General features: G+C 42.9%; 1 long non-coding RNA gene across 1 annotated transcript; it reads right to left on the bottom strand.

Moving 5' to 3' along the window:
- Positions 1 to 3,136: 3,136 nt before the first annotated feature.
- On the bottom strand, positions 3,137 to 22,756 carry LOC138917204 (uncharacterized). Its single transcript, XR_011424906.1, has 2 exons — positions 22,647 to 22,756; positions 3,137 to 3,738 (listed from the first exon to the last, which is right to left on the bottom strand). It is a non-coding gene; the product is annotated as an uncharacterized lncRNA (long non-coding RNA).
- Between the last annotated feature and the right edge of the window lie 1,448 nt (positions 22,757 to 24,204).

The raw sequence follows: 24,204 nt of genomic DNA, 5'->3' as shown, positions 1-24,204 counted from the left end.
GGGTTTGTCCATGTCAATTGCTTTGGGCCAATGTGATTTTTTAACAGACATATACAAACAAAGGCTTAAAACATGCATGTGTAGTCAGACTTTCCCTCTTGCTTTTCTACCATTGCCATGAGAACATGATCTGAACAGCCTACTGGTCCAACATGGATGAGAGCTAGGTGGAGCGGCAGGAGTCAATCCACAACTTAGAGCCAAGATCAACCAGGCTGAGTCCAGATCAGCTGATGCCCAGAAGAAGTTCAGGCACATGAAAGAGAATAAATGGCTTTAAGCCACTGAGTTTCTGAGGTGGTTTCTTACACAGCATTATTGTTGCAATTAGCTGACTGACACACAGGGGAGCAGAGTTTTCCCTAGTACAAATCTTGGTAGCAGTAACAAATATGCAAATAAGAGCTTTGAAGCCATCAGAGGGAGATTTTTTGAGAGCAGCAGCTGAACATGGGGCCCAGTCAGTCCTGAAACTTTAGCATACAAGTTGCACTGAAGAAGTCTTATGAACTAGAAAACACCAGAGCTGACTCACTTCGTGACTCCAAAGATCTGGGGTCATGCTTTCTCTAAAGCCAGCAGCTCTGCTCCACATTTGACCCCTACTGGACTGAGTTATTTTGGATCTGTTCTTGTGACTCTGGAGCTTAAAATAGTCGCTGCTGAGCCATCTGTCTTGGGATCCATCTCACTTCTGAAACGTGTAGCAGCTGTGGCTGAATTGAAAGCAGCTCCTGTTAAGAAAGTGAACAATCTCTCGGCTTTTCTCCATCCTATGAGTGTGCCCCAGGGAGAAAATAAAATAGAGGGCATTTGGCTGCCAAAGAAGGATAAGAGCTTAAGAAGGGAACCTGGGAGATGCTGGGCAGATAGAAAACGAGAACGGGGACAGCTGCCAGAAGGTCTGGAAAGGAGCCAAGTTACATAAAGTTGAGACAAAGACACTGCCAGCTGGAGGTGCGGGAGGAAGGAGAGCAGCACAGAGCCCTGCTCCCGGAGATCAGAGCAGAAGGGGCGGTGGAAACGGTGCCGAGTCAGGGGTCAGATGCCCTGAGCCAAAGACTCAGCTCCACCACCAGAGTTGTCACTGTATGACCTTCTGCAAGTCTCTGCAGCCCTCAGCCTGAGCTTTCTCACCCTTAAAATGGGGTTAATGACACCTAGCTCAGGTTGTGAGGGTCAATCAGAAAAATATATACAGGGACTAAACTGTACCAGCCTAAGCAAAATGTAGTCAGTTACATACAGGTCCAGACGGTCATTTCCCTAATGCAAGAACAGGATCTGTCTTTTTTACTGTTTTAAGTGTATTTCCAGGACTCAGCTCAATGTCTGGCATATACATGTGTGTACGTGCACACGCACACACATGTGCAAATACACACTAATAGTTTAATTATTAAATTAGTAACTATCATCAATACATGTACTAAAAAAATTATTTAAGTTCCTGGCAAAGTAAGAAACAGCTGTTGTCTGTATCCAGAAGCCTCTAGAAGTTGCATCCAAATACAGAAGTTTTAGCAATAATCAACTTGCCCACCTGACACTCGCATCAGAGCAACAACAGCAACTGTTGCCTGAGCAGGATTCCAGCCCACGAGGAAAAGTTAGTTGTCGGTTGGAGCTGGTGGGAATCTGGGGCAGGCTTGTGCCAATGAAGATGGGCCAGGCAGCCGGGGAAAGCACCCCTCTTCCATGTCTCTCTTGCTAGGGGCGTGTCTTCACTGTCTGCGAGCACAGTGTTGACGTGGGCGCTGGAAGTGGACCCAGCCTGGGTCACCACTTACAATCTGAATGATCTTTTGAGAGTTGCTTAATCTTTTCTCTATGCTTCATTTTCTCTACGGTAAAACGAGTATCAATAACATACTTCCTTCAAACCGTTGTTAAGAGCAGGAGTCAGCAAACTACGGCCTGCCCGCCAAGCCCAGCCTGCTGCCTGTTTGTCTAAATAAAGTTTTATTGAAACACAGCCAGGCTCCCTCTTCCCATATTGTCTATGGTTATTTTTATGCTACAGTGGCAGAGTTGAGTAGCTGTGACAGAGCAACTGGAACCTAAAAGAGTTACTACCTGGCCCTTTGCAGAAATAGCTTGCTAACTTCCAGTTTAGGAATTAAATAAGGTAACAAATGTAAAACCTCAAACACAGAGTCTGGAACATGGCCACAGTCATGAAATGTTGGTATAATGGGGATATATAGACATAGCTGCTTTTAAGTTTGTGAAGAGAAGGGTTATTTACATAAAGAAGTTGAGGCAGGGGCTTGTGGCCCACAGGCTCAACAGGAGTCCACAGAGGTGCCATAGGAGCTCCTGGGAAGCCCAGCATGTTGCCACAACCTGGCGTCCATGTCTTAAGGCAGAGGCAGAGGGACATGGAAAAGCTCCTGCGGCTCCAGGGGCGAGAGACAGGGGCAGGAAGGGCTCACAGGCAGGACACCCAGTCTGGAGAGGGGGTTGGCAGGTGTTTCATGAGTACTTTCTCCTGAGCCAGAGCTTTTGGCAGAGAAGGGGTTCACCCATTGCCTAAAGAAAATCTTTAGAGAACTGTAGGGAAAAAGCATGGTCTCCCCATTGGAAAGCTTGTGTGGTATGTGAGGTGCTTAAAATACCCTGAAAAGCAGCCAGCTCCACAGGAGTGTTTCAAATACCTTTCACTGGCCACTCTCCCTTGACATCCACGTATAATTTTATCTCTTTCAATACACAACAATTTATCTGTTTAATACCCTCTGTTAGTAAAGCTGTACTTTGCCCACTCAGGTGTTTCCAGTGTTGTCTTAAAAATTTCAGTGGCTCACTCAACAAACCTTTTAACAGGAAAAAGAAAATAAAAGTAGAATGTTTAAGTAGGCTGGCTGCCAGGCAGAAGGGAGCCGAATGGTGGAGAGGGAACTTTTAAAAATCTTTCTCCGATTTTAGTGTTTATAAAAATATGATCATGGGAGCATTCTGAAATGGGCTGGATATTAAGTTTTTCATTGCAATTGAACTCAGCACTACCAATTTTTTACTCCCTGGACTTCAAATAATTTGGGGATTGATTGTCCATCAAACTCACAGCCACTATATCCTGTTCAAGAATTATTTTTTTGCTTTATGAGCCAGGATATCTTAGTAGCAAACTTCCAGAGTTATTGTTTTATTATAAAAATAGACACAGACATAAACTATCATTTATCAAGGGCCTGCTGTGTCCAAAGCATTGTACAAAAGGTTTCCACATACATAGCTTCATTTAATTCTCAGAACAAGCCTTCAGCATTTTAGAGATGGCCGTGCAGAGAATCAGCACCATTAAGCCACATGCCCAGGCCACAGACCCAGTAGCAGGATCAAAATTTGAACCAAGTCTATTGGATTCTAATCTCAGTGTCCTTTCAAGTTCACAGAACCTTGTGAAAGATGACCTCCACAGAGTGGCCCAGAACACAGCAGAGACAAGTAGAAACAGGTGTTCACCTCACGGAGTAGAGGCTTCCGAGAGGAGGCACAAAATTCTGGGGCAGTGCGCCGCTCCAGGCCTGCTGCCCCCCTGGAAGCCTGAAGGGCAGCCCCCAGGAAGGAGGGTGACCACACGCTGCTCATCAGCGAAAAGAGGCATTGTCACGAAGTCTCCAGTCAATGCCAGTGACCTGTCTTCCAACCGAAGTTGCACCGTGTCCCAGCTGTGGCTGTTCGGTTGACACTGTTTCAGGTATTAGCTCCGGGCGAGGAGCGGAGGAGGACACCCTTTAAAGGAAAACAAACCACAAGCACATGGTAATTTTCCCATCCTAAGCAGAGACTTTTGAAGTCAACCTGCCCTTTAGCGATGTTTTCCACTTGGCTAGATTTAATGGTGCTTATGTATTTCCAACCTGCTTTCCCAGCCAAACTTACAGGATAGAGTAAATCTCCGATGATGATATGTAGCCACATTAAAAGTTTTCCGTGCACAGTCACCCAAAGTAAAGCTCCATCTAAACATTACCTTCAGCTGATTCGACTTCAGTGCCTTCTGTCTGGCTCCTAGTGCCTCCCGGGAACATTTGATACGGGTGGTAATCGAATTCTCTACTGTGAGAGCGAATGCGAGAGGTCCTGGTTTGTTCCACGAGCAGGAGGAGCATGTCCATGTGGAAACATGGGGCCTGAACGCCTCTTCGTCTCGGGACTCTTTCATTCCCACTGTGGCTGAAACCACGACCCTGTCCCTCAGGAGCACCGCGATCTATCCTCTGCCTTCTTTTCCAAGCTCTAGTCCTAATGCAGACTCAAGTCTCTTTCCTTGGTTTCCCTTTTTATATAATACAGAGAACAGTATGGACTTCATAAAAGGCAGTTCAAGAAGCACAGGCACGACATGGGATTCCCTCCCGGTTCCCCTTGTGACTTGAATGGAGACACGTGGACTGTGATCACCCTACAACTGTCTTCTGGCTCTCACTGTCCCTTTAAACTTGATTTCATGGGATAATCTTGCCCTAGGTGAGGATTTTCCTGGCTGGCCGGTCCTTGCTTTCTCTGTTCACTCTTATACAATAGAACATCTAGAAATTCCTTTAAATCACAAACACAGACTGGGTCAGAAACTAAAATGTTCACACCACAATTTAAATAGAGGCTTCAAACTTGGCTCAAACCCTGTAGGAAGAAAGGGGGCAGAGTGGTCAGTTCCCTGAAATTTCTCTTCGCGCTGCTTCCCCACTGCATCCCTCCACCCCACCCCCTACCCCGCCACTTCCCACCCTTGCAGCTTCAGCCTCTGGGACCTGCTACTCAGAGCAGGAAGGGGCAAGAAGGGTATTCCTTGAACTAGTTCTGGTGTGATCTGCCTTTTTGTTATCTGGGTCTGTTCAGATGTTAACATTGTTGCTTTGTCCTCTGGGGTGCTTTAGAAGGCTGTGTGGCTCCTTGACCTGGGAACTGGAGTAGAGGTGTCTATTCTGGGCATCCAGCGGTGGTCCTCCAGCCTCTTTCTGCTGAGACTCCTTGTCTCTTTGGGCAGCCTGGTTGATAAAGACCCAAGACAACCCCACAGCAGCTGTCTCTGCAGTGTCACCCACGTCTGCTCCATGGAATAATCACATTCCCCGAGGCCCTACAGACCCTTTGCTGGCCAGTCCCAATGCCATCCTGCCCAGGCTCCACCACCAAGGCAGATGGTCAGACCTCCCCTCCCCCTGGGATATCTTGGATTGAGAGTCTGGCACAGTCCATGACCCACTTTCCCGTTCTCATGGGAGCGTCAGCCTCCTGTGTCTCCTGAAAGCAAGGAACACATTTGGAAGCTCTGAATGGTGCTTTGAAGGCTCTTTTCCTCACCTCTTCTGGGGGGAGACTCAGCACGACAGCCGCCCTTTGTAAGGATATCTCTTCAAAATATTCCCATCACACCTCACCCTGCCTCTCTGGAGACTATGTACCTGCTAAGCCATAGAACAGGGTCTTCTTGTTTCCTTTTAGACAACTGCATATGCAGATTTACTTCACATTCAATTTAGAAGGGAAAGCTCTCAATTGTCACGAAGTGGAAACCAAGGCAGGAAGCATCATTCTGCTTTCCTGTTCCACTGTTCTTCACTTTTCCTGGGAAAGTTGCCACCTTGCCTGGCATGACGAAAAGTTCTCCAGACACCGAATCCTTTGAGAAAGAGTCCAAAAGGAAGACTCTATCCTAAGTCCCAGCCAGATCCCTCTCCATCAATCTACTTTCGGACCTGAGCTACAAGCCTCTCCCTCATCAATCTGGGAGTTGACACTGTGGCACTCCATGAGAAGCAAACCGTATGATAGGAATGAAATGCAAAATGTAGATTTAAGAGAGGTTCTAAACAGTCTGCAGATGGGAAAGCAACAGAAGCTAGCTGCAAGAAGGAGAAGGAACCCCCTGAGAAACAGAATGCCAGGAATGAAGAAGTCTGCCCTGCTAGTCTAACCTGATTGCCAGAGGCCACGGTACCAGAAAAAGAAGAGCTGCAGGTTACGAGAAACACTGCATCTCTAACCGTCAGCACAAAACAGGCCACAGGGTCCCATCTACTCCTTCTCTTCACCCCAACATCAAAATAAATAAACAATGAGAAAGGAGGACCGGGGCCAGCCTCATGACCTAGTGGTTAAGTTTGGTGTGCTTGGCTTCAGCAGCCTGGGTTCAGTTCCTGTGTGCAAGATATACTGCTCATCAGCAGCCATGCTGTGAGGGCAACCCACATTCAGAATAGAGGAAGACTGACACAGATGTTAGCTCAGGGCAAATCTTCCTCAGCAAAAGAGAATTAAAAAAAGAAAACAAAAAGAAAGGGGGATCATTTCCCTGCAAGCCAACGAGAAAGTTCAATCAATGTTGGAGATGTGGAGACAGGTGGAGGTAGAAGGACAGGCAGCATTGTCAAAGCCAGAAAATTCAGAGTTTAGCGGTAGATCAGCATCCTCTTGTAGATGGCCTGAGTAAGGATGGTGAACCAGTCAGAGACAAAGCCTGCAGCAGGAACTACCTGTGAGACAGCCATCCTCTCCCCTCTTGTGTGCACCCAAAAACTACAAGAGGTGTGTGGCAAGGCCATCCTGCTTGACAAGTGATGGCTATTGTTCCAGCAGACTTAGGGACAAACATTGAAAATGACCTTAACTGGCATCCAGAAGCTTGTAGGGCCTCGCAGAATAAATACATCCTAACCTCAACATAGCATCTACAAATATACCATTCACTGGACAAGAATTATACATGTAAAGTAATAGGGGGGCAGGGTGGTCAGCAGTGGGCACTGGCTCAGCTACTCAGTGGTTGATGATCTCATGCAGTGGTTCTGAAATCAAAAGTAACGTCATGGGACTTTCAAAAGATAAATGTGTCCTGGGCCCCATACCTGGAGTTCTGAGACAAGGGTTTGGGATGAGTCCCGGACAGATAGAGATTATAAAAAGCTGAGCAAATGAGGCTGGTTCGCATCCCTGGTGGAGGCCACTAGTTTAAGTCTTGGACAGGTTTGGACTTCTTTTCTACTTTCTCCAGCTGCCTCTGTCTGACTGTGACCACTTGATTTTCTTTGAACACATCAATAGGAGAAGGCTAAGAAATGGAAAAAGCTGAAAACACCAGGCAGTACTCAGCTTCTTGTAAGTGGTTCAGATAAGGTTTCAGTGGCTGAGGATGCTGAAACCAATGATTCAAGATCTACATGTTGTGAGTGCATTTCCACAGTCTGTCTACCAAATATAACCAGCACTCTAAGTCCATGACGGAAAAAAATTTAAAAGGTTGAGTTCAAACCACTGTGCTATTTGGAAATGTCAATTGATGAGCAATGAGTTACAAAGTGATTGTTTTAGAAAGAAAAGGAGGTATACACTTTTTCTTCTTCCATCGAATCTATATAAGTGGAAATATTCTAAGTTTTCTGGAATTGGACCACGGGTAGCAAGAGTCGCATTTTGTTTTTGTAAGGGAGCAATTGCTCAGAAAGCTGGGGCAGTGAGCCATTTTGGAAAAGCAGGCCTGAATCTGAATTACCAATAGAATATCTGCCTGGATTGCAAGGACATCTCCACCACAAATCCTGACATCATTTGGCACTTGGATTTAGACAGCTTGGAAATCTGTGCCGTATCAGAATGACAAAGCCCAGCTTCTTGGTGTGACCTGGGGCCTTGCCAACTAGCGATTCCTGTGGTTCTGGAGACAGTCCTTCTGCCTAGGAGTCAATTTACTGGAATTTGATATTTATGTGAAACGGCAACCTGGTTATATTTACTCAGTCTATTCAAATTGAGGGGAAAGCAGATCTCCTGCAGAGACCAAATATTTGGCTCCAAGAAGACACGAGAAATAAGCAGACCAAAAAGACAAATTGGATGCGACGTGCTCTGGAGTCAGATGGACCGTGATTCACTTCCTTAACACCTGGCTAAGTTACTCAACCAAGAGTCTCAGTTTCCCTCATGAGGAAACAAAGACTGCTCACGAAAATTCCATGTGTTCTCCCACGCACTTGACAGGGATACACTACTGCCATCTCCTCCCCTCTGATATTAGTCATGGCCAGGTGACATGCTTGGCCAATGACATTGAGCACAAGAGACCCATGTGGCTTCTGGATGGGGGCTCTCGGCCGGGTTGTGACTCGCTCTGCTCTTTCCCTGTGCCCCGAGACTGGCAAGAGTAGCTACTCTGTTACCTGGATCCTGTGGTGAGGAAACTTGAGAGAAAAGCTGCCAGTTCAACAACAATCAGACATGTAGCATGAGTGAGTAAGAAACTCGTTATAGCTGCTAAGATTGGAGGGGTATTTGTTATCAAGCATAACTTAGCCAATCCTGCCTGATACAAGGCTCAGGTAGATTTCAAGGGTGTAGAGGAGAATTAAAGGACGCCAAGTCTGCAAAGCTCCTCCAGTGTGTTTGGCATATAGCAGATGATTAATTTACTCAAACTAAAAATGTAGATGAAGACACTACTATGTACTAGACGCTGGGGACACACTGACACATACGACAGAAAGTCGTCTCTGCTCTCTTCTGTTTACTGTCTAGAGTTGATCATCACTGGTACCCATTGCCATTGCTGTTTGTTGATCACGGGCTCTATTTGCATAAGTGGTGGAGCAAGCAGTTTATCTGCACTGTTGTACAGGAGCATTTAAGAATACATCAAAATGCACACTGGCTGCCACATCTTAAGAGCTAAAATCACACTGGAGTTTGTATAAGGCACAATATTTTTGTGGAGAATTGAGTCAATATTGTGTTTTGCAAAAGAATGTTGATAATAGCTGTATTTCTTTTTCACATGCTATCTTCTAGACTCTGTGCTGAATGTTTTCCACACATTATCTCATTTAATAGAATCCTCACAAGGAAGCCGTGAGACTGGTATTATTATGCCCATTTTATAGATGAGAAAATTGAGGTTTAGAGACTAAATTACTTATCCAAGCATTCAGAACTGATAAGTGGCAGAATCAGAATTTGAATCCAAATCTGATACAAAAAGATACAAGTCACAGGCCTATGACCAGAAAGAAAAAGAGGTATACTGCCATTGTTTCCTATACAGGCACACTTTAAAAATAGGCTTGAAATTCAACTACTGCCTCTTTTGCAAAAAGTCTATCACACAAGGGTTGCATTGGTTTGGCTGGGTGTATCTCTGTTATTTTGTTCTTGTTGGAAACCTCACTGTCAGTCTTGACAAACTGGTCTTTGCACAAAGGTAGAGAATGGTGCTGGATACTGTGCTTGTCAGTGCTAAGGGAAAAACTCGGCTCTGGTAAAATTCCCCTGAGGTCAGTTGCTTATGACCACAGTGAGGAAGGTGAATCTCTGAAGGTCCAGGATAGTTCAATAAGGCTATCACTGCTCCCTCAGCCCTCTCCACCCTCAAGGTGTCTGGAATGCCCCCATCCAAGAACTGGAGCAGGATGGACGCCGAGAAATGATCCTGATGCCAAGAGATGATCCTGATGCTATTTGCTATTTAGCCCATGCATGACTCAGAGTAGGCGCTGTCAGAGCCTCGTCTCCTTGAGATCCCAGTGTCATCTGTACTAGGTGGTTTCATTCTGGGAGAAAGACAGCCACCAGCAGGGTTCTAGAAACATTATTTTCTTTCCTTGTTTGACTGACAGGAGCGAGGTGACAGGAACAGTGGGCTTTCACGTAAAATGATGCCTCTGCCTCCATGTTATTCCAACAGTGGAGCTGCGAGTGTGACACTCACAATAACTCATCACGTCCAAAACAGAGCTCATTATCTCTGCCTGCAAGCTGCCTCCTCCTCCCTCCCCGGCGTCCCCGCTCCCAGTTAACAGCTTCACCATGCGCTGAGTCACCCAGCTGGAGAGTTAATAAGCAGACAGGAAGGAGAGGAAAGGCCTTGGGAGGTGGAATTAGGAGAGCAGGATTTAATCGGTGTCTTCACGATGGACAGCCTTTGGGCAATTTCCCTAACCTCTCAGAGCGTCAGCTTCCCCTCACTCAGGAGTTGGGATGATTATAATAATAACCCGACTGTCTAGGATTTCCGCTGTCCACCCTTGCTTCGGGGTGCTTTTCCTGCTTTGCCTGGTGATTTCTTTAACTGGAGTGACCCACCTTTGCCTTCCAGGTCTGGGCACCAGGGCTCCCTCAATCAGCCTGTCTTTAGCTATTGGTCTGGGGCACTTCCGAGGGACCAGCTTGTATGTCCAACTTTCCCACTCATTCAAGTCCTTTCACTCCTCTGTAGCCATGTAAACTACTTTTAATAAAATGCATTGATTTTCTGGTTATAGAGATAATATACATTTTTGTTAAAAATGAAACTATACAAAAGTATAAAGAACAGAATAAAAGCATTACATGACACAACACGTCAGCGAGAGCCACAGGCTCTATTTTGTGAGAAGCCCTTCCTGTATACACTTATGAAGACTTCAAAATTCCCAGCCCTGGGACAGGCGCATCCTAACTGCAGGGAGCGGTCTGTGAGGAGGCAGGGGCAAGAGGGACGGCAGTGGGAGCTGGTTTCTGTTGGCTGAGGAGATTCAGGGCTGCTCCCACGGGCACCAGAGTCCCGAGCAACTTCAGGGAACAGCAGGGAGAATTACTTCGGGCCCTGATGATGACCCTCACCCTTCCCAAAGCAGAATCCTTACATAGATTGAATGTCCAGAAGAAACTCACTTCAGACAAAGACAAACTGTAACAGAAAACGGATCAAGAGAGGAGTGATATGAAAACTAAACCAGACAATCGGAGGCAAGAAGCAGGAGAAAATAGCCCACGAGAAATGCTTAGAGGAAAAATGTGGTCTTCGAGCAGAGAAATAGTGTCACTGTAGTTTCACTCATTAAAGAACGTTTTAATGAAGCGCTTAAAAATATAAAGCTCAAGGCAGAAATAGAAGCACGTAGAGAATATAGCAAGACAACAGAATGAGATGAAGCATAAGCTGCAGGAGGAAGTGAGCAAGGAGGAAGTAGTGGAGAAATGTAACACTTCTAGAAATACAAGCTACATTAAAGACAGCACAAAGAAGAATTAGAACGGTTGAAAGCATAGCAATTATTATGGAGGAAAGAGTTGAGAAAAGCAAGTGAAATTAAACAGAAATGAATGTAAAATAAAAACGAAAGTATATACAATATATATGTATATTCTACAAATGCACTTATATAATATCTATATCATCTATCTATAACACCGTCTATCTTAAATCTATCTATGTACCTATAACCTACCTACATATCTATGGAGAGAATAAAGTCAAAAGTGTTAGAACCTGCCATAATTGTTGTCCTCAATAAGAAACTAAAACAATTAAACAAAATTTATATTTTAAAATTTAATTCAAGGTAAGAATCTCAAAGAAATCTTCAAGGTAAGGGGTGGTGACTCCAATCATTTTATACCCAGTAGAACTTTTGTTAAAGTATGAAGGCAGAAGAAAACCATTTTAGTGCTGGCCTAAGGATAAACATACAGATCAATGGAATAGAATTGGGAGTCTAGAACTATGCTCTCACATTTACTTTTAATTGATTTTCGACAATGGTACCAAAACAATTTAATGGCAGAAAGAGTGGTCTTTTGAACAAATGGTGTTGGGAAAACAGGCTATCCAAATGCAAAAGATGAAGTTGGACCGCTGCCTCATAGCATATACAAAAATTACCTCAAAATGGATCAAAAACTTAAATGTAACAGGTAAACTTATAAAACTCTTAGAAGAAAACATAGAAGTAAATCTTCATGACATTGAATTAGGCAACAGTTTCTTAGATGTAACTCCAAAAGCACAAGTAACAAAAAGAAAAATAGATAAATTGGACTTCATCCAAATTAAAAATTTTTGTGCTTCAAAGGACACCATCAAGAAAGTAAAAAATAACCCATGAATGGGAGAAAATATTTACAAATAGTTTACCTAACAAGGTAATTATATCTAGAATATGTAAAAAAAACTCCAACAAAACAATAATAAAAGATGAATAATATGGTTTAAAAATAGGGAAAGGATATGAATAGACATTCTCCAAAGAAGATATATGAATGGACAGCGAGCACAGAAAAAGATACTTAACATCATTAGCCATCAAGGAAATGCAAATCAAAACCACAATAAGATACCACTTCATAGCCACTAGGGTGGCAATAACAAAGAGAGAGATAATAAGTGCTGGTGAGGATGTGGAGAAGTTGGAACTGTTGTGCATTGCTGATGGGAGTGGTACAGCCTCTGTGGAAAACAGTTTGGCAGTTCCTCGAAATGTCAAACAAAGAATTACCATATGTCCCAGCAATTTCACTCCTAGGTATATTCCCAAGATAGATCAAAATGTACGTCCACACGAATAACTTGTACAGTCACACGCTACGTAATGACATTTCAATCAATGACAAACCATAACGGTAGTGCCATACAGCCTAGGTGTGCAGTAGGCTATACAATCTAGGTTTGTGCAAGTATACTCTATGATGTTCACACAAAAACCAAATTTCCTAACACGTTTCTCAGAACATATTCCTGTCGTAAAGCAACACGTGACTGTACATAAATGTTTGTAGCAGCATTTTTCAAAATAACCAGAAGCGGAACCACTGTTAACGTCTATCAACTGAGGAATAGATAAACAAAATGTGGTGAGTCCATACAATGCAATATTATTCCACATAAAAAGGAATGAAGTTCCAACACAGGCTACAACAAGGATGAACTTTGAAAACACTATGCTAAGTGAAAGAAGCCAGCCACACAGGACCACATACTGCATGATTTCACTTGTGTGAAATGTCCAGAATAGGCAAATCTATTTGGATTTTACATATATCAGTTGCTTCCTAGGGCCAGGGAGGAATGTGAGGAGAATGGTGAGCGACTGCTAACGGATACCAGAGTCCTTTTTGGAGTGATAAAAGTGTTCAAAAATCGATTGTGGTAATAGTTGCACAACTCTGTGGATATACTAATAAGCGTTGAATTGTACAACTTAAATGAGAGAATTGTGTGGTATGTGAATTGCAGCTCAATAAAGCTGTTACAGGAAAAAAAAAAGAAAACTATTTTAAAGTGTATAAGAATTGAGAGAACACAAATCCCATAGGATCTTGTTAAAGAAATGCTAGATGATAAACCTCAGCCAACCAAGAAATGAACAGTAACACTATGGTAAACAGACTGGCTGTAAACATCGAATCAATCTAACTGTGGGACTAAGCTAAAAGAAGTTGTGGTTTCAAAGCAGTGCGTAAGCATTGCAGATTATAATACACTGAATAAAATAAGAATCTCTGGGTCCATACTGACGTGAACAAACAAATGGAGAAGACAAAGCTCTACCTTATAGTAAAATTCAAACTAATAAGCAAAAGGAATGATGGAAATAGAAAATCACCATTTGGCAGTCATCACAGTGGTCGTTGGATGTGGCGAACCTATGGTCATTGATTCAGACAGATGTTGACTCAGGCTTACTAAGGCAGGTGGGTGGTAGTTTGATGATGTACATAATGTTGGCATGATCTCAGAATATACTCTTACAAATAACAACCAGTTACAACGGGGAAGAATGATGTCATTATGGTAGAGAAACCTGGCATATACCAGCATGACCAGGTGATCAAGGTTAACATCCCCACCGGTGGGTAGTATGGGTTCACATCCTGTACCCCTAACGAGTACAGACTCATTTTCATGATATTGCTACCAGGAATGCACAAACTGGATCTGATCCTGGGGAGACATCACACAGACCCATGCTGAGGGTCATCTGACAGCATGTGAGGCCCGTACTCTTTAAAATTCTGAGGACATGAGAGATAGAAAAGATAAGGAGCTGTTCCAGGTGGGCGGGGACTAGCAGATAAGACAACTAAATACAATGCATGTTCCTAAATGGCATCCTGGACCGTAAAGAAAAGAAAGAGGCATAGTTAAGACAGTAGGCAAAATTTGAATGGCACCTATGGATTGGACGGTAATGTGGCAAAAATGTTGACTTCCTGACTTGAACGCTAGTACAGTGATTGTGTAGGAGAGTATCTTTGTTTTATGGAATGCTGTAGATACTAAACTATGTACAAATGAAGGGATATCACGTCTATAGCTCGCTCTCAAATAATGAAGGGAAAGACGTGTGTGTGGGGGGTAGGGAGAGAGAGAGAGATGTAAAGAGAGGGACAGTGGAGATACAGACCAATGCAATGAACTGTTAACAGCTGGGCAAGATGGAGGAAGGGGATAAGGGAGTTCTTTCAACTGTACTTGTAACTCTTCTCTAAGTTTGTAACTTCAAAATAAATTATTTTTAAAAAGTGCAATATAAACATTGCAAACTCTGAAAATGTGAAAATGGTGGTTTTATTGACAGACGAAAGGTTGTTCTGAACCTTTGAACATGCTATTCCTTCTTCCTGGAATGCTCTCACTCCACGTTTGAAATGACGGATTCTCCTGAGTCATTCATGTCTCTGCCCAAATGTCCTCAGGAGAGCAGGTCCCTGACCATCATCATCCCTGTTTCCTTGGAGGCACTCCTTACCAGCTGGCATCATACTGGATATTTAGATTTCTAACACTGCATCTGTCGGGCTTATTGTGCTACTATGTCACCTCTTCATTTCTGACCCAGGAGGCCATCAGGAACATGCACTGCAGGTAGCTGTCATGTCTCTTCCATCTCCTTCAAACTTGGCACCTAGAAAAGTGTCTGGCACATGGTAGGTGCTCATTAAATATCTTTTATTGTTGAAAAGTTGGGTGGGGAAGGAAGAGAGAAAATGGAAGATTAAATACTCTGATTTTTTTTCTTTTTATAGCCAGGGGGGCTAACAGGTAAAATTTAGGGGAAAAACTGCCAGACAGTCTGTGTCACGTGTAGCAATTTGCATAAGAAAGAGACTAAGAAGTAGGAGCGGAGGCTCCAGGTGCACAAGGCTGCAAAGGGTTAGAGCCCCTCCATGCTTGTGGACTGTGAAAGAGGGGCACTCACATTTCCCACACACCCTTTAACATCAAAGAGAATGTCTGGCTGACCCCATGACATTTTAGGGCAGAATATCATAGTTGTGAAATTCATAGGTCTTAGAATCAGACTGCCTGTGTTCGAATCCCAGCTCAGCCATTTATTAGCTGTGTGATGTTGGGAAAATTACCTAACCTCTCCCATGGTTTATTCATCTGTGAAATGGAGATGATGTTAGTACCCTATCTCATAGAGATGTTGTGAGGAGTAAATAAAAAGGAAGCTGCCTAGAATGGTGCTTGGTACAGAATAAGTGTTGGCTATGATTATTGTCAAAAGACTTGAATCTTTTGGTTAATCTCTGCTAATCACACCACTATGTGGTCACTGACTTGCAAGTGTTAAATAGACCCCCTTCTTTCCTCTAAGTATGAAGTGATTCCAGGACTTGAAAAGAAGTATGAGCTATGCTCAATGCGCCCTTTGACATTGGTTCGTGTGGAGATTGGTACATGTCCACTTTCTTTTCCTTTTTCCTTTTACTCCTGGGCACACAGGGAGGAGTATGTGGCTAAGTTCTGCACAGCAGGACGTGGACAGAGTGATGCACACTGTGTGATGTTCTCTCTTCTCTTCATGTTTGGCCAGCTGCAAAACAGCCAGTGGGTAACTCTGGGGCCTGAGGGGATGGTAGAGTCTGGGTCCCAGAATGACCCCACTCCCCCATGCTGGGCTGCAGTCTGGGTGAGGAATAACCCTTTATGTGTCTAAGCCCCTGAGTTTGGGGATGGTTTGCTAGAGCACTTAGCCTGACCTGTCTGAGAAATGCATAGCATTAGGCAAAGGGAGGAGTTGAGGAAAAGCAGTGGAGGGAAGAGGATGGAAAGTCGGGAGGGTCAGCCTCCGACAAAGGAAATTCAGACTGATTGAAATAGAACAGAGACACCAAAGACACAGAATAAAACCTTTACAACAGTTGAGTTCAGATAGCTGGGCTTGGAGAATTGGAGATGAGAAGGAGGGAAGTATGTTAAGAGGAAAATAGAAAGGCTATCAGAGTGGGAAACCCTGTAAGCCTCTGAGCTGATGGAGACAGACTGGAGGTCAGCTATGCAAAGCTCTTTGGGTTTCAACAATAGTGGGCTACTCTAGCTAGAGGGCGTTATCTTCTGCTGGTGAATGCCTGGGCTGGGAAGACAAGCAGGCCGCTCCAACAAGACTGAGTCTGAAAGCCATGGCCCCCTTCCATATGTTGGGAAAACACTCTTAGGGATTCCACTCTATCTTAAAATCACATTTGCCCCATTCCTCTGTTAGTGCCAGCAAGACAATTAATGAATCTAAGAGCTAATATCTATTTCCAACTACAAATGTGTATCGATCGCTTTCTGTGTGAGAGACACTGTTCCAGGTTCTTTGAGAAAACAGAAAAAGTATAAGAAATATTTTCAATCTTTGAGACTCTCACATTCTTCTCAGGAAGACAGCACTGACAGATGGGAGAACGAAAAGTACGAGAATAAAGGAGTCATGGTTGTGTGTGTCACACTGTAAGGGCAATATTTTGTGTTTATTATTAGTGAGGGATTCTATTGATCATGCCCACCTCCAAACTATGGGAGGTTAGAGCAGGTCGTTTTACTGCTGTTTTGAAGAGGAGCTGCCAAATCTTCTTGGAGAAGTAGTAGTGAGGACTTTGGAAACGAAGGCTGAAGCATGTGCCTGCCCTAGAGGACAGGACAGTTGAGGTTCTGTCGTGTCAGTGACAGAAAACAGTAAATATGAACAGGTCACAAGGTGGTTGCTCAGACCAGTCTTGGGAACTTGGCCCAAGTTCTTTTGTACAGGTTAACTGTTTACTCATGGAAAAAGCCAGTCTTCCCTTGGGAGTTATTAATCAGCTGAGAACATGGTTAATAGAATATCCCTCCCCCTTTTGGCAAAATTAGGGAAATGATGGGGAAAACAGGAGAATTAAAAGACCAAAGTTGTACAATCAGGTCGAAAAGCTGGTGAGGGATGGGGGACACTGTCAGTAGCAAAACCAAGAAAACTTTAACAGCTGCCGGAAGGCCTTCTCCAGCCTCCCCGGACCCAGACCGAGAAAGGGAGGGGCTTGGCAGTTGGGCTCCAAGGGACTTTGTGGTGGTGCTGCACGTCCAGGGGGCTGTGAATGTGTCACACACACTAACTTCTCTTCACAGAGGCGGAGGGTCTTAGGGTTTATGAGTAGAGTTCAAGAGCAGAGCTGGTCAAATAGCTAATTCATTCCCAAAGTCTCCATAGAGACTAGAGCATCAAGCAAGGAGACCAAATCCACAAGCTGAAAAGATGCAAAGACCAAAGGAAAGCCAGGGAAAAAGTGAAAAATAGGTCAAATTGAAATGAATTTGGGGCGTGGAGGGGACGACAGAGATGGGGAGCCCCAAGCAACTCCAACAAGAAGAGCTAGATGAGCCTTCACCCTGTGGCCACAGACACAGAATATCTAGGTAGGTTGGAATGAGTAATGATGGATGGATAGATTTTCTAATCTCCCAGGGAAGGTGATCAGAAAAGCAAAGATCACAATTGCTCAACATTATCCAAGTCTTAACTTTACTGCTTCCCCTCTAAAGCTTATGAAAGTGAGGTTGATGGTCATTTCCACCTCACATTCTTTTAGTGGGAATTCTTCTCTTTTAACTTTTCTTGATGATTTTTAAAAAAATTTTATTGAGTTTATGATAGTTTATAACTTTGTGAAATTTCAGCTTCAATGGGAATCCTTATTATTCAGTTCAACTCCCCAAATATTTCTTGAGAGCCTACAGTCGTCAAGGCACTGTTCTAGGCTCCAAGGACACAGCAGTTAACAGAATAGGAAATCGCTGCACTGTCAAGGAGTTTATATTCCTCCTGTTGGGAGATAGATAATAAGCTAATTTATACATAAAGGATATGCCAGGTGGCAATCATTGCTAAGGAAAAAAAGAAATGAGGGCCAAGTGGATAAATGTTCATACAGATAATACAGGAACATTTAAATAGTGATAAAACAAGACACGGAAGAGAGTGGGCATATACTTTTATGAGGAAGTTAGGCTAAGCAGAACTCTGCGCTTGAGTAAGAAATTGAACTCTGAGCTTCCTGACAAGCAAAGAAAAAAGTAAAACACATTGAATTAAATAGCTTAGATTATGTGACTATGTACATACATTTCACATATGTGACTATTATATATATATAATTTTTTTTCAGATAAAGTGTTTTTGCAGCACCAAACTCCAAAAGGAATTTATCTCAATAATTCTTTCAAATCCCTTATGTTCAGAGAATAGAAAGGCATTAGCTTTCAGAGTTGTGGGCCAAGAATTTACGGATGAGGTGGGACAGGAAGCGGTGACTTCCCCGGAGGAGTGCTGGGAAGGAGCTTTCTGCCACGTCGAGCTGGCTTTGACTAGCCTCTCTCTGCCTCAGTGACCTCCTGTGATTTCCTGCGGTGGATCTTTTCCAAAGCACAGACTGTTAAACCCTATTGTGCTGCTTTGACATCTGGAACAAATCCTTTTGTCATACACCATCAGACTTTAAACAAATAAGAGCTAATGAGTTATCCAGACACCATGATTTTGCCTCGACCAATAATTACTCTGTTCACTCAAGGGTAGTGTGGAGGTACGGGCAGGAAGCTCTCTCCCGTCCCACCTTGCATTAGAATTCATTTGCTCTGACAAATACCTGGCTTGTCCGATGTTTACAATGTAACATTTATTTTGCCAGGCCTGCCCTATATATCATCCTGTCCAGCAGCTCTACACCATAATGGTGTGGAAAGAGACTTTGTTTTGGAGCCAAGCCCAGCGGAGTTTCAATCCCAGTTCTCTCAATCACTATCTGAGAGAGCAAGGGCAAGGTGTTGGTGCTCTCTAGGCCTCAGTTTCCTCACCTATAAACTGGAGGTAAAAACGTGTACCCCAGAGGGTGTGATTACACAAGAGCTTAATGCAATATCTGGTGCAGAGTAGAATATCAATAAACATTAGTTCCTATCCTATCCTCAAAACCTTTTTACTTCATGTGCCCTTTGAAAGAATGGTCAATATTTTTTTTTTAAAATAGGACCTATCAATGTAAGTTCACTTGGGTGATGGTGGTTTGTTATTTTTAATTTAAACCCTGTTAATCAGTGTAGTGTGGCCTTCTTCCCTCTACCTGATGCCTCTCCAAAGTCTTTTGCCCCTTGGGTATCTAAAGAAGAGATGTGAGAAGCCTGAAATAAAAGAAAGTTGACAACGTGGAGAAAGGGTATTTGGGATAAAAGTGTGTGCACGCTGCTTCTCAGGCTGGCCCCCAGGGGATTAGGCCAATGGATGGTGGCAAACTGTCCAGTCTCTGGGAACAAGGAGGATGGGGAGGGCGAGACCATGGCTCCACGGATTTCTGAAGATGACCCCACCCCAGACAAGCAGGCCTGCCTCCAGCTGCAGTAGCCACAGCTGTTAGAAGCCATTGGCACCAGTCTGAGAGGAAGTAAACCAAGGATGGGGCACCTGGAGAAACAGGTGAGTACGGGTGGGAGATCAAAACATCATCTTATTATACTAAATAATATATATATTATAATATACATTATTATACCAAATATGTTCACCAAATAATGCAATCACTGGCTATTGTCAGGCTAGGTCTCTCTCGTTTTCTCATCATAAGAAAATGCTGATAAGTCTCATGGAATACACACTCCCAATCCCCACTCCTATCCAATGTTGAGAAACAACAAAATATATTCCGCAGAAGCTAACGAAAGTTGTTACCTGCCCCAACCCCAGACAAGGCCTCTTTCTGTTTAGTCAGCTTGCTCGCTGACTCTCCTTCGCCTTGTCTGGCAGGTAGGAATATACTCTACCACCCAGACCACAAACTCAGGAGTTTGGAGTTATCCTTCCAGCAGACTTGGTTTTACCCTGGGAGAAGCATGCCCGGGTGTAGGATCAGTCCAGATAGTGGGGTAGGTTTTCAAGGTAGCCTCAGAAAGCACTAGGACGACAAAAATAAGAGTTACACTACATAATGGGTACACTCAAAGAAAATGTAAGCGAGGCTTTTGGAAGAATTCTCCATCCTGACAATTGAGGCTAAAAGATGTGAGGACAGGAAGAAAACCTTGCCCATGAAACTGATTTATTTCCTGAAGTGGAAAAAAATTAGTAATTTATTAGTAATTTTTTTCTTCTAAATTAAGACCAAATGGATACTTACTAAGTAATGACAAAAGATACAGAAAATAACTAAAACTAAAATGCTGTATTGGAAATATATTAGTTGCAAATGTTTAGGCTATGGACCTTCTCCCAAGAGAAATGAGTACGCAATATTTTTCATTCAATTTCAGGAGATTCTGAGACTCTCAAAAACTTATGCTTGCCGTATAATATGGTAGAACCACTCTGGAAAGCAGTTTGGCAGTTTCTTAAAATATTAAAAGGACTCATGCCATATGATCCATAGATATTTACCCAAGAGAAATGAAACCATATGGCCATAAAAAGATTCGTATGCAAATGTTCACAACAGCTTGATTTGTAATAGCCAGAAGCTTGAATCAACCCAAATGTCCAACAGCAAGTGAACGGATAAACAAACTAGGATTTATCCATATAACGGAATATTACTCAGCAATAAAAGGGAACAAACTATTGCTACGTCTGTAAAATGCAAGCATCTCAAAACAATTATGCTGAGCGAACTATACTGTATGTTTTCATTTATTTAAAATTCTGAAAAATCCAAACTAATCTATAGTGACAGAAGGATCAGTGGTTGCCTGCCAAGGAGTCAGGGGTTTGGGAATGAGGCATTACAAAGAGGCACAGGAAAATTGAGGGGTGATGGAGATGTTCACTATCTTGATTGTGGTGATAGTTTCATAGGTATATATACATGCCCAAACTTACCAAATTGTACACTTTAACTGTGTACAGTTTATTATATGTCAATAATTCCTCAATATAGCTGTTAAAAACATGATACTGCACAATACCATCCAGTGTGGAATAAAATCTGCATAATCATCCACTTCTGATAGCACACATATTTATCACCTATATGGAAAACAATTTTGCAGATGCATCATAAATTGTTACTATTATTGTTATTACAATATGCATGAAATATGAAAGAATCAGTGCAAACAGGCGATGATCAGGCAGTTTGTGGCAGGTGGTACTATTCCCTGATTTGTCTTTTAGAGAAAGGCATGCTTGGAGATGCTACAGACTCACCTATCAGAGAGCGTCTGGCTCCGTTGAGTGCAACATCTAATGTCAACCATTTGGTTAATGTTATCTTCAATCGCCAGATTTCCATGTAGTTTTTGACTGACCCTTTGTTACTTGTGTCTGAAACAGAGCAGCTAAGTTCTTTAATTATTCCTTTAGGAGCAGTTAATGCATTCCAAGTGTGTACTAAGCCTGGGAAAGTGATTGATTGCCTCTGGTTAATACTTTTATACTCAAGGTTAATTATTGTTTTCTGATAATATTTTTTACTCATTAGCATCCTTTAATAAACAAGCATTGGTTAGTTAAGTGGAAAAACCATTAATATGAGAGCTACAGTGTCAACAAAGGGTCAACCTACTAAATTCTTGATCATAGACAACAGAGGCAGACCCTATAAGATGAAAATGCTTATCTTGAGTGCCTTCTCTTTAACTAAATGATATAATAAATATACTGTAAACAGCCCAGAGCTTACTATTTCAGCAAGACTGAATAACCATGGAGAAGGCAGGGCAAAGAAAGTTGGGTACAAAGAAGATGGAGAGTGGACGGGAGGGTAGTATACCTGATTTCTCATGGAATGTGATGAATTAGGCACAGAAACCTGCAGTAAAGGAAAGAAGAAAGAGAATGCAAAGATTTCTGGCACTTCACAGACCTTCTCTGAGCCTTAAATTTTAATGCCGTCCTTACAAGATGATGTGTTCCTTCTTATGGAAGGGAGATGAGAACATGCAAACTTCACATGAGGACTAGGCTGGCTTTCTGATGATTGAATTCTACAGAAATCAATAAAGATGCATTTCACAGTCTGGAGCTATTTCAGGGAGTCCTTCAAAGGTGAGCAGAGAACTGGTGCATCCCTTGAAGAGGGTTAAAAGGGAGCAAAGCAAAGCTAAAGACATTAAACTAAATTCAGGTAGGAAATTCTGATACCATAACACAAAGCAATAGATGCAATTAATAAAGAATGAAAATCGTGCAACTACTAAGAACAACAGAACTCTAAAGATGCTGATAACACCATTCCACATGGCTCCCTCCTGCTTTGCTTTAAACAGTTATTTACTAACCACCAACAGTGATCGCAGTGTGATGTTAGGTAGCAAATTTCAGGGAGAGAGAGTGAGACGGAAAAAAAAGGATTTGACAGTCATGGTTCATCTTGTCACTCTCCCGATGAAAAATGGTTGTTGGCCCTTCATTGCTTAAAACAAAATGAACAAACGCCTTAGCAGTGTAAAAATATATTCATATTCTGTCTCCGATTCACCCATTTCTCAACATACATCTTTCTCCACTTTCTAGTCTATGGACTTGATATATTAGGATGGTACATACCAATTTACCTAGTACCAAGTATTAGGTCACAATACTAAATATTACTTCCCTTAATCCTAGTTGCTATGACAAAAACCCCCAATATTTCAGTGACTCAACGTAAAAACTCACCTGAGCACTTGAACAGTTCATTCACTGAGTCCAGCAAGGATATATCTGGTTGAGTGGCTCTCTGGACAGTTGTCCTCTAAGTAGTGACTCAACTCATGCTCCTTCCATTTGGATTGTCCATTGTCTTCTAGAACCTCCTTACAGCCTTCTATTCTCTTGACTCCCTGGCCAAGAGAGAGCAAGTGGATGGTCTTGCAGAAGATTTTAGGGGCCAGGCCTGGAGGTGGAGTACATCACTCTCATCCACATTCCATTGGCCAAAACTAGTCAGTCACATGAGTCCACCTAAATGTGAAGGGATCTATCAGTTGTGTGTTGCTATATAACAAACCACCCCAAAGCTTAGCTCAAGTCTTTAGCTCACAATTCTGTGGGTTGGCAATTTACACCAGACTTCACTGGACTGACCCATACATCTTTGGTTAGATTCTGCCTCTGGTGGTTGACTGTCTGTTGGCTGAAACAGCAGGGGTGACTTGGCCATGAATCTCTTATCCTCCACCAGGCTAGCACAGGCTTGTTCCGTAGCAGTTCAGAGTTCTAAGAACAGCAAGAGAGCAAGTTCCGGTGTAGAAATGCTGTTCAAATCTCTGCTATGTCATGTTTGCTATTGGCTCATTGGTCAAAGCAAGAGTTATGGGTTGAAACCTTGGGGGACTCTGGGATTGGGTGAATGAATTTTATGCGTGGGATCTGAATCTTTGGAGGCTGGAGGCTGGACTGTGGTAGGCAGTTATCACCCTAGAATCGATCATATCCTGACTACTATTACAAACTGCTCTGCTCTCTCTACTCTTGCTGCCTACCACACATGCTCCACCCTAAAGCCAGCTTCACACTTTATAAACAGCTTTATGGAGATACAATGCACATACCATACAATTCTCTCATTTAAAGTGTACAATTTAAAGGCTTTTAATAACTTCAGGGTTGTGCATCCATTGTCAGAATCCGTTGTAGAACATTGTTTTCACTACTCTGAAAGAAACCCAATACTGTTCAGCCATCATCCCCAACCCCTCAAGGTGCCCCACAGACCTTGCAGAACACACAAATCTTGTTATATTTTCCTGCCTAAGCCCTTTCAATGACTTCTTATCATCCCACTGCTCTTCTGATAAAAGTGCAAATCCTTATGCTGTTTGTTCCGAATTTACCTGTCCAGGTTCATCTTGTGCTTGCTCCTCTTGCTCATTGCCCTCTGTGACCAATGATCTCCTTTCAGTTCCCCACATGCTAGGCTTTGTTTTTGCTCAGGGCCTTTGCATGTGCTGTGCCCGCTACATGCACTACGATTTGCTCCACCCTTAGTTTAGCTAACTCCTACTTCACCGTTGGGTTTAGCTGAAGTGACATGTCCTTAGAGAAGCCTTTCATGACCTAATTCCCCTGTCTATAGACTCCTCTACTGTTCTTTCTCAGAGCATCTTGTATTTTTTATTCTTAGCATTTATCACCATTTTAAACTATACATTTATTTGTTTGGTTACTTGACTAAAGTTTTTCCTCTACTAGATTTACAGTGTCCATAGATGTAGGGACTGTGGCTTTTTCTTTC

The sequence above is a fragment of the Equus caballus genome, chromosome 13 (assembly GCF_041296265.1).
Source record: "Equus caballus isolate H_3958 breed thoroughbred chromosome 13, TB-T2T, whole genome shotgun sequence".
NCBI lineage: Eukaryota > Metazoa > Chordata > Mammalia > Perissodactyla > Equidae > Equus > Equus caballus.
The sequence above is the reverse complement of the archived record's forward strand: the minus strand, read 5'-3'. Positions and strand labels throughout refer to the sequence as shown.